The sequence below is a fragment of the Peromyscus californicus genome, unplaced genomic scaffold (genome assembly GCF_007827085.1).
Source record: "Peromyscus californicus insignis strain IS unplaced genomic scaffold, ASM782708v3 Scaffold_18__1_contigs__length_77618521, whole genome shotgun sequence".
Classification (NCBI taxonomy): Eukaryota; Metazoa; Chordata; class Mammalia; order Rodentia; family Cricetidae; genus Peromyscus; species Peromyscus californicus.
The window spans coordinates 5231495-5242202 of NW_026294480.1; positions in this window are offsets into that span (position 1 = coordinate 5231495).

Sequence of the window (10708 nt, forward strand, 5' to 3'; positions counted from 1 at the left end):
TGGCTTAGGGTCAAATGCGGCTCCTGCATTAATAGTTTGTATGTGTCTTTTAGACATATGGTCACGTTTCACAGAGGTGAAGTTGTTGAATGATGGAAAATGTTATGTGAGTGCTCAGCTTTTCCAGAATGTCCAATGCTAGCACTATTTACATTCTCTAGCACTTTAGACAGAGTTTAGCTGCTCCAACTTCCCTTATCAAAATGTGACATCTTGTCTTTACTTTAACTTGTGGATACAGTGGTGGTTTATATTTGTGTCTCCATGTTCATGATTTGGTATGAGAGTATTTTTTAATGCTTATTGAGAATTTTAATTACCTCCTTGCAAAGTCAAATTGATTCATGAATGCAGTATACATCTTACCTGAATTCTCAGTCGCTTCTGTGCAGTGTCACCAAACACTCATGAAAATTCAAGAAACATGAATAGCCTAAATAATCTTGAACTGTGGAAATCAACCAGACCCTTGCATTTCCTGACTTCTGTATTTATTACAGTTGCAGTCATAAGCAAGGCTGTTATTGCACAAGCATGATTTGGACACAGTGACACACAGAGCAATAGAATAGAATAGAGAATCCACAGTTTCGATGTCATTCATGTTCATGCTCATGACTGAGTAACTTTTTAGAAAGGTATTAAGATACTTATATTGTCTTTTATATAAATGGTGCTGTTACAACTGAATATTCACATGTAAAAGAATGAAGCTGGCACCTGCTTTTTCCATGTAGGAGTGTTAAGTTTAAATGGGTCAGGGAACCAAAATAAAACAGCTAAGACTAGGAAACAGTTCAAAGGAAAGACAGGGGAAAAAAAAAAAAACCTTCCTGAATCTAAGAAACACAGAGAGCTATTTCAATACCCAATAATAAAACATAACCAATTAATTTATAAAATGGGCAAAATGACAGCCATGACGCAGGGGTGGAGCTTGGTCCTGCCTCAACGTGATGTGACATGCGCTGTTGACTCCCATGGGATGGCTGCCATTTCTGAGAGTGGATGGGGAGGAGTGGGTGAGGGGGGATACATAGGTGGGTGAGGGAATGGGAAGAGAGGAAGGAGGGGAAACTGTGGTTGGTATGTAAAATAAATGAAACAGTTTAATAGAAAAGAAAAGAAGAGACAAATTCTGGTTCACATTTTAGACATAATGCTAACAGTCGACTTTAATTTTATATACCTCAATTTCCTATGTGTATAAACAGGGCAAATCTACTTGCTTTAAGGTGTGAAAGGAGTAGGGCAGTAGGTTGAAATTCTGAGTCCCTCTTGGATTCCTTTGTTGAAGTCTAATCCCCAATGGTATTTGGAGGTAATGCCTCCAGGAGGTGATAATGTCATGAAAATGGAGTTCTTCTGAGTGTGACTAAAGGCCTTATCTTAGAGACCCCAGAGAGTCTCCTTCCTCCTTTCTTCATGTGGAGAAATAAAGAGAAGTAGGCAATGGCAAAAATGATAAAATAAAATAAAATGGGAAAAATGAATATACACTTCTGCAAAGAAGATGTCCAAATGGTCAGTAGGGCCTGGAAAAAAACCCAGCATTGGTAGCTATTTCTAGACTGCGTATCTTGGTATCGCTGCATGCCCAGCAGGGTCTCTATCATGAAGAAAAGAAAGATAATAATGCATGAGCAGGTGTGGAGAAGTTGAACTCAGGAGCTGCTGGCAGAATGGAAAACTGACACATGAGCTTTGAAAACTTGTTAGCATTCTACTAGCAAATATGGCTTCACTTCATCTGAGGTTTTAAGCTCAAGGAAAACTTTGCTAGTGTTTAAGAGAGAAAACACAGTAGAAGTTGAATGAACACCCTGGCAGCTGTCAGTAAGAGAGATGGAGACAGGGTCATGCATCTTAAGTTAGCTTTGGAGTAGAAATAGAGACAGTGGAAAGGGAAAAATACTCCCGAGAATGGAAGTGGGATAGTGAGCCCCCCCCCCGCAACATCCAGCCACAGGACGTGTATGTTGTCTTTTATAAACCCCTCCATTTGTATTTTGAGGGCTTTCCTTTTCACATGTTCTGTTCATTAGATGATGCCAGTGTAGTGGGTAGCCATTCCAGCTTTGATGGGGAAGTTCCAACCCCCATTGAGACTTCAGCAACTGTCACGCCTACAAGGCGGGGCCAAGGGAGGTGCCTGGAGACTGGAGAGCTGGATGGGGGGGTGGGGCTGGGGCTGGGGCTCGGGTCCGGGACCCTGGACTGGAGAGGTGGACCAAGCAGAGCTCCAGAGAACACTGCTGGACTGCGATACACCTTCCCCAGACCCCGCGACCTACCTATCCCTTAATTTGTAAGTTACGCCATTAAATAAATCTCCTTTTAACTATGTGGAGTGGCCTTAATAATTTCACCAATATGCCAGAGTCATGCTTCCTTAAGAAAGCGTTCCTTCCTCTGTAGACTGGATGAGTACTCGGTTAGGGATCTGACCTATTGTGGTAACCATCCACAGTGGCTCCTGCAGTACTGCAAAGATCCACGAAGACACTCTATGCCTGTTTTGCTGTTTTGCTCCCACTCTGTCTGCCTTGACAAGCTCAGGACCTGGTCCTGGTGAGGTTTTTGTAAAATAGTTATTGGTTAGTAAAAGGTTACAGGTTGCCCAAGGAAATGTCACATATAACTAATTACCTAATGTAATTACTAAACTTAATGCTTGTTGTTCGATTGCCGTTAGATGGGATAAGCAGCATTTTGACCACGGCACCTCTGACTGCTATTGACAATGTAAGAAAAAAAATCTTGATTTTAGTATCACTGTGACCGACCCTGTGTTGTTGGTTAACTTCTTTGAAAATCTACATTAACTGCTAAGTTCATACATGGTTTGAGCACATCCCTCTGAAGCTCATGGGTCAGAGCTCGGTCCCTAGTGTGATACTAAGAGATGATGGTTCTTTGAAAGGTAGCTGGGTGGTGGTGGCGCACGCCTTTAATCCCAGCACTCGGGAGGCAGAGCCAGGCGGATCTCTGTGAGTTCGAGGCCAGCCTGGGCTACCAAGTGAGTTCCAGGAAAGGCGCAAAGCTACACAGAGAAACCCTGTCTCGAAAAACCAAAAGAAAGGTAGCACCTAGTGGGAAGGGGGCATCACTGCCTTCTTTCTGCTTTCTGTCTCCCTCCCTCAACATTTGACTTTTCCTCTTACCTGCTACAGTTTTCTTCAGTCCCTCACCCCAGGGGAGTGCTACCAATGAGTTTCTTATTAACCCAAGCCTAATGCTGTTTGTACTTTCATCCTCTAAAGCTATCAGTCAAACTGCTTTTCCTTATAACTAGCCAACTTCAGGTATTTCATTAAAGTAACAGAAGAAGGTTTAATCAATTCATGTATAGTGTGGAGAGCATGTCTTGTGTGTTTCTTCATTCACAATTGTTGTGAGGAATAAGGTCAATATACCATAGTGTGACTAATGGCCACTAGCAGTTTATTTTTAAGAACAGCTCCTAAACCAGCATAATTTCTAACTGCACTCTACTTACCCTGTACCCACAGATGAGTATAGCTCTCATTCCTCATTGAAGAAGCTTCTTTTTGCAGCAGATGGTGGCTATTATAAAGATGTACAGCATGCCAAAATGCAGACAATAAATGACCGTGGGTACCGAAATCTAACTGGTACAGCTACAAAGCAGCCCCTGTGTAACGTCATAGAGGAGGAGATGGAGTGCTCCTAAGAATCACAGGGCCAGGACACCTGCTCCCAAGTATCTTCTAGACATAACAGGGAAGTTGCCCCCATGAAATCTCAATAATATGGTTGCCTAAACCAAACTTGTATAATGATAACAGAAGTTGACAACCTTAACGTAATGAGGGAAATTTCACAAGGCCACACTTCTAAATGAAGAGCTCCAGGCAATCCAATGGCTGCTGAGAAAGGGGGAATCAGTTTTCTCCAGGAATGAGCCCCTGATATGTTGTTCATTTTCAAGTGGTCAGCCTTAATGGACTCAGTAGGTAGGGGTGTGTGTGTGTGTGTGTGTATGTGTATGTGTGTGTATGTGTGTGTGTAATTACATTTATTTTTAAAAGTAACTCAAAGGCATGTTTTCTAGGAGTCAGTTTCCCTGTTCTCGTTTTCCTTCCTATGCTTCATTGATTCCTCTCCATTTCAATGACTCCTCATCCTCATCACAGTCTCCATGCTGACTTCTGATGTTCTTAACCAAGACACTGCCATAACCTCATCCTCAGTCTGCCCTGATCACCCTGATCAGGTGCTGCCACCCTTGCCATTCTAAGCCTGTGAGCACAGGTGACCTGGTGACCCTGTTTCCTGGGTTTCTGCTGCCCTTTCCACCCACTAGCTGGAAGGGCAGGTCTGCCATTTTCTTTCCTGTATATTAGACCCAACGTTTTTAAACACTCTGACACTACTGACCATGGCACCAGAATTCTATGCTTTGCCTCTGTAAGTATTCACAGGGACAAAATTGGCTAGGCCCTGTCATTGTGTTTTGTGATTGCTATAATACACAATTTGGATCCTAGATAATTTACTGCCCATGTGTTATTTTCTATTTATTTCAAATGTAAATGAAAGTAGCTTCCTTGCACATATTTTTCTGTGAGGATTAAATAGTATTTTATGGAAATGCCCAGCCTAAGTCATATAGGCTGCATAATTTCTCTTATGTTCTGACTTCTGTAGTTGCTTTTATATTTATTATATCAGTGCACACTATGTTATATTAGTTTTTTGTAAGCCATTCAGGTGGGCTTATGTGCTCACTGGTTTGTGATACAACTAATTACAGAAGACACAGCTTTATTCATGGATAACACTTTACTTGAAGATGGTTTAAGGAAAAATTCCTTGTAATTACTGATACCTATGAACCATTCTGAAATAGCAAACACCAGTTAAGCTGTTAATACACACTATAAAAAATGTGACACGATTATATATTAAATGAAATTGTAATACTAGCTAATGTTTATTGAGTCCAGGCTCAAATTCAAGTATTAATTCACTTAAATACAAATTAGAAACAAAAGTAATTTAAATCACATCACTACATTATGATGTTACTATGCTAAGCACATTGTTTTTCAGAACCAGAAAAAGGCTTAGAAAAATGGTTAGAAACTTAAGGTTACATGAGTAGCAGATTGAGGTGGCTGGGATTCAGATGTAATAGTTTAAAATGTGTGTAAAATATATGTAGGCTTAAAAGAGACAAAAAAAAGGTGATATATACAGTATAGAAACAAATACATGGTTTTAAAAAATAAAGTCTTTAAAGAGACAGTAAAATTAATATAAAAAATAAGCCACGTAGAGATGACTATTACACAGAGAGTCTGGATTGTGTTGTCTTTGGGATTCTTAACTACAGAGAGATATTTGATTATAAAGGAAGCTGGGAGGGGAGACACTGCCAGCCGCCATCAGGACAAGGAAGATGTAAAGTACCGGTAAGCCACAAGCCACGTGGCAAGGTATAGATTAATAAAAATAGATTAATTTAAGCTGTAAAAACAGTTAACAAGAAGCCTGCCACGGCCATACAGTTTGTAACCAATATAAGTCTCTGTGTTTACTTGATCGGGTTTGAGCGGCTTGGGACTGGCGGGTGAGAGAGATTTGTCCTGACTGTGGGCCAGGCAGGAAAACTCCAACAACAGGATGCTGTCTGCAGGACACTGTGTGATGTGCGGCATTAGACAAGGACTATCCAGGGTGCTTTGTGTAGTGATGGGAGCAATCTCCACCTGACTGCCCTGTATGGTAGCTACTAGCAGTGTGTGGTGTTGGTAATTGGGACTGTTACTAGAGCAGCTGAAGCACCGTTCTTAATTTGCCTAAATTGATAAAAATTTAAAATGTATATTTGTTCAGAATCATCTAGTTAAGAGTCACCATGCTTGAACACATCAGTTAAATGGAAATAGTATAATTTAAGGAGTATTTAGTAGGTTTGTACATGTGCTTTAGAAAACATGCAGCTGAAGCCCTTTAAAAACTTTTCATACTCACTCAATGGAAGAATTTCAAGGCTTATATTTTGCTTTGAAAAGTATAATCCAAAAGCAACAATATAATAAAAGCTGACAATCAATTAATTAGAGCAAAACAGCATAGGCACAGTTACAGGCAAGTGCCAGACCAGGAGTTCGTTCTTGGTCTGTCATGGATTGTGGGTTGGAAGAAAATGACTGCTGTAGGCTCACAGGGAGCAGCACTATTAGAGGACATGGCCTTGCTGGAGTAGATGTGTTGTTGTTGGAGGAAGTGTGTCACTGGGAGTGGGCTTTGAAGTTCCAGATGCTCAAACTAGGCCCAGTGTGGCTCACTGTCTCTTCCTGCTGCCTTTGGATCTGGATGTAGAACTCTTAGCTACTACTCCAGCACCATGTCTGTCTGCATGCCACCATGTTTCCTACCATGATGACAGTGGTCTGAACCTCTGAACTATAAGCCAGCTCCAATTAAATGTTTTCCTTTAGAAGAGTTGCTATGGTCATGCTGTCTCTTCACAGCAATACCCTAACTAAGACACAGATGGAATTAACTCAAGCAACATGGACAGACAGGGAGGAGGAGACCAAAGACTCAACCGAAAGTGGGTATAAGGCAACAAATACGGCAGATGACAGAACAATCATGAAATATTCTATACATCATGAAATATTCAATTTGGCAATCACAAAACATCCAATTTGACTAAGAGAAAAACAAGAACAAATGTTTTTTGTCCTTTAGAGCAGCAGAAACTGGACCTTCCACATCACCGATGACCTCCAGAGAATGTAGTAGACTTTGAGTCTCTTCGGAGTCTCAAAAGTAGCCTAGGTTAGTGTTAAGATTGTGTCCCCAGGGCTGCTGAGAATATCCGGCAGGTGAGTGCTTTGGTGTGCACATTATGACATAGCAGTCGTCATTTGGGTGGTCCACTCACTAGATCAGTTTTAGCCTTTCCATCCTGCATCAACTTGGACATTGAAGATTTCCTAATCCAAACGAGAATATTTGTCAGATCATGTGACTGTAGATGTGTGTCATTACTACAGAACTCTGAGCTAAGGAGGTCATGGCTGTTGATCATGGCTGTTGATCATGGCTGTTGATCATGGCTGTTGGTCAAGGCTGTTTGTCATGGCTGTTGTTTGATCTTCTTCAGTCTCCCACTTCCATCCCTCTCCTCCCAACCCCTTCTTTCCACTCCCCCTTCCATCCTTTTCCTCCACATCTTTCTTCCTCTTTCTATAGCACAATTTACGTATTTCTATTTCTTTCTTGAGACAGAATCTCATGCAGCTCAAGCTGGCCTTGAACTAACTGAGTAACTGAGTTTGACCTTGAACTTCTAAAGTTCAATCCTCCTGCCCCACCTACTCCACCCAAGTGCTGGGATTAGAGCTGTAAACCACTATGCTTGGTTTATGAAGTGCTGGGCATAGAACACAAGCTTTCTCTCATGTAGGATTTCACACATGTCAGGCAAGTTCTCTACCAACTGATCCACAGTCTCATGATTTATATATTTCAAAGTAATAAGAATTAGCATTATTTGCAAGTTATTAAGATAGATTGCTTGTGAGTGGTAGCTTCCATCCTAGTAGATAGAGTTCTGCAAGATGTATCAAGAAAATTTACTTCTGAAAAAATTTAAAATGCTTAATGTAGAAAATTTAAAAACTGTATGGAGATGAAGGGCCTGTGGTTTCTCCCTTTGATTAATCACTGCAATGCTGTCCTATTTTCTTCAGAGATCATCAAGCACCAAAGTTCTTACAGGACAACTTTGATGCCATGTATGTTCTGCCTCTTGATAGCTCTGGCAGAGCTCTTGGGTCCACCATTATATCAAAGCTATTAACTCCATTCATATTAATTTTTGCTACAAATACAAGCAGATGCCTCTTGGCATTTGGCTCCCCGTTTTACTTTGAGAGCACACAGTTAGTTTTTATGAATCATCCTAGCACACAGTTAGTTTTTATGAATCATCCTAGCACACAGTTAGTTTTTATGAATCGTCCTAGCACACAGTTAGTTTTTATGAATCGTCCTAGCCCATGGTCCTTCCTTCTTGCACCTCTGCTATTGATCTTTTACTTATTAACATGTCTGAAGAATTTAAAGCGTATAAAATAAGTTCTTGGCAATTTCATGAGAATAAGAATTATGCAAATCACATTTAGAATTCCTTGATTCATTTAACAAATATTGATGCATGCCAAAGGCCTGGGATGAGTGCTGTGAGGGATTCATAGGAGACTGTGGTCTGTCGGTAGTCAGGTTGAGACAAAAAAGATTCAGCATTGAGATATAATGCCAGGCACATATTAAATGTGCCAAATGGGAGCTTCCCAAAGCATGTTCTTCATCTGAACTCCTGGGATATGAAGTCCCCCCCGCTTTTTGCCATATAAGTGGACAATATTATTTCCTGTTTTATTATTATATATCAGGAGCAATGTGATTTTTGTCTCTTATAAGAAGAACAAGATTTCAAATGTATTTTATTTAGTCTTAAATGTGTTTCCAAATACATTTTTCAAGATGAAATTAGCAATGTTTAGATTTAAAAGAATTACCTCTTAAAAAATAGTTTTTTGAAACATCATATGTGAGTATTGTACCCCCTCCACTCCCTCTCTTTCATTTATCCCCCTCACAAATTCATGGTCTCTGATGATGATTGTTACATGTGCATACCTATGTATCATATATACTTTCCCTAGTCCATTTTGCTTTGCTTCTGTGCACATGTGTTCAGGGATGACCATTTGGGATTGGACAACCTATATGTCGGCTAGTCCCTGAGAGAAACTGGTTCTCCTCCTCTCACTAACCATTGACTGCCTGTAGGTCTTTATCTAGCGGTGGGAACATGTGAAATTTCCCCTGCTCATGTGAAATTGTCCCTGCTTAGGCATATCAACTGCTGTTGTCATTTTGCTGGTCTTGTTCAGGGAATCATGTTGTTGAGTGCTCATGGGTGCATTTCCCCTGTCATGTCTAGGAAACACTGTCTAACAGAAGATGTTCTGGACTCTGGGTCTCACACTATCTCTGGCCTCTCTTCTGTGATGTTCTCTGAGCTTTATGAGCTCAGGAGCTTCTCTGTGGATGTGTCATGTGGGTTTGCGTACTCCATAGTCATTTATTCTCTGGATTTTGACCAGTGTGTATCTCTAGTATAGTCTCCATCTGCTTCAAAAAGAAGCGTCTTTGATTCTTTGATGAGGATGAGAGCTACATGCAGTGATATTTTGTTTGTGCTCTAACAAAGTTTGCCTGGAGATCAGAGTGTGGAGCTAGCCACTAGAGGCCAGGCAGTGGTGGCACATACCTTTAATCCCAGCACTTTGGATCTCATGCCTTTGATCTTAGTCCTTGGGAGGCACATGCCTTTAATCCTAGCACTTGGGAGGAGGAAACAGGAAGTGATATGGCTGGGTGGAGAGAGGAGCTTGGCCCTTTTGGTCTGAGAATTCAGTAGAGGTAAGAAGTAGCTGTGGCTTGTTCCTTTGTCTTTCTGATCTTTCAGCATTTACCCCAATATCTGACTCCAGGTTTTTATTATTAAGACCAATTAAGATTCATGCTACAGCTGCATTTACCTGTGGTTATAGGGACAGAAGGATGAACATTAGGAAACAGAAGTTATAATGATTTAGAAAAATGGCAGTAACAGGCTCTCCTCTCAGGTCTATGACCCCTTCAGCCCTGCATAATTGCCTCAGTTTACAGCACCAGGTGTGGATTCCATTGTTTTGTGCAGAACTTAAATCCAGTTAGATAGCAGGTGGTTACCCCCAAGATAAAAGTGCCACTATGTCACCACCATGGGCATCTTGTTGGTCCCATCATTGCAGTTATAGCCAGGTAGGACTGCTAGTTGCCCTTTTCCCTTGGCAACTTGCACATCATCTTCAAACTCTATTAGAGCTGGTCCTCAGAGAGATTGCTTCCAGGTCACTTCCCATTGGATTCCTCCAAGTTCTGTGTTTGAAGTATGTAATATCTTAAGCAATAGGGCTCTTCTTTCAAATTCTACTTCCATTTTCTGGATATTATGACTATAGTAGCAATGAACATGGCTGAGCAAGTATCTGTGGAGTAGGAGGTGGAGATTATTGGGTATATGCTAAGGAGTGATATAGTTGACTCATATTGTAGATTTACTTTCAGCTTTTTGTGAATTCTCTCAGTGACTTCCACAGTGCCTGCACCAGTTTTTAATCCCACCAACAGTGAATGAGGGTTCCCCTTCCCACATATCCTATCCAGTAATTTTTGTTAGTTATTTTCTTTATTTTAGTTATTCTGACTGATGTAAGATAAAATCTCAGAGTAGTTTCAATATACATCTCCCTAATTGCTAAAGATATTGAAAAATCCTAGAAATGATCAACAGTTTTAGCAAAGTCGTAGAGTGGAAAATCAACTTACAAAATCAATAGCCTTTCTATATACCACCAACAAACATGCTGAAAAATAAAGCACAGAAACACTGCCATAAAATAACCTTTTGAAAACTTAGGGGTAAATCTAACTAGGGAGGGAAAAGATCCTACAATCGAAACTTAAAATCTCTGAAGAGCTTTTAGGAATTGAAGAAGACATCACATGCTCACAGATTTGTAGAATTAATATTATGATAGATGGCCACTCTATCAAATGATACTTATAGATTTGATGCAATTGCAACACAAATCCCCACAGCATTCTTCAC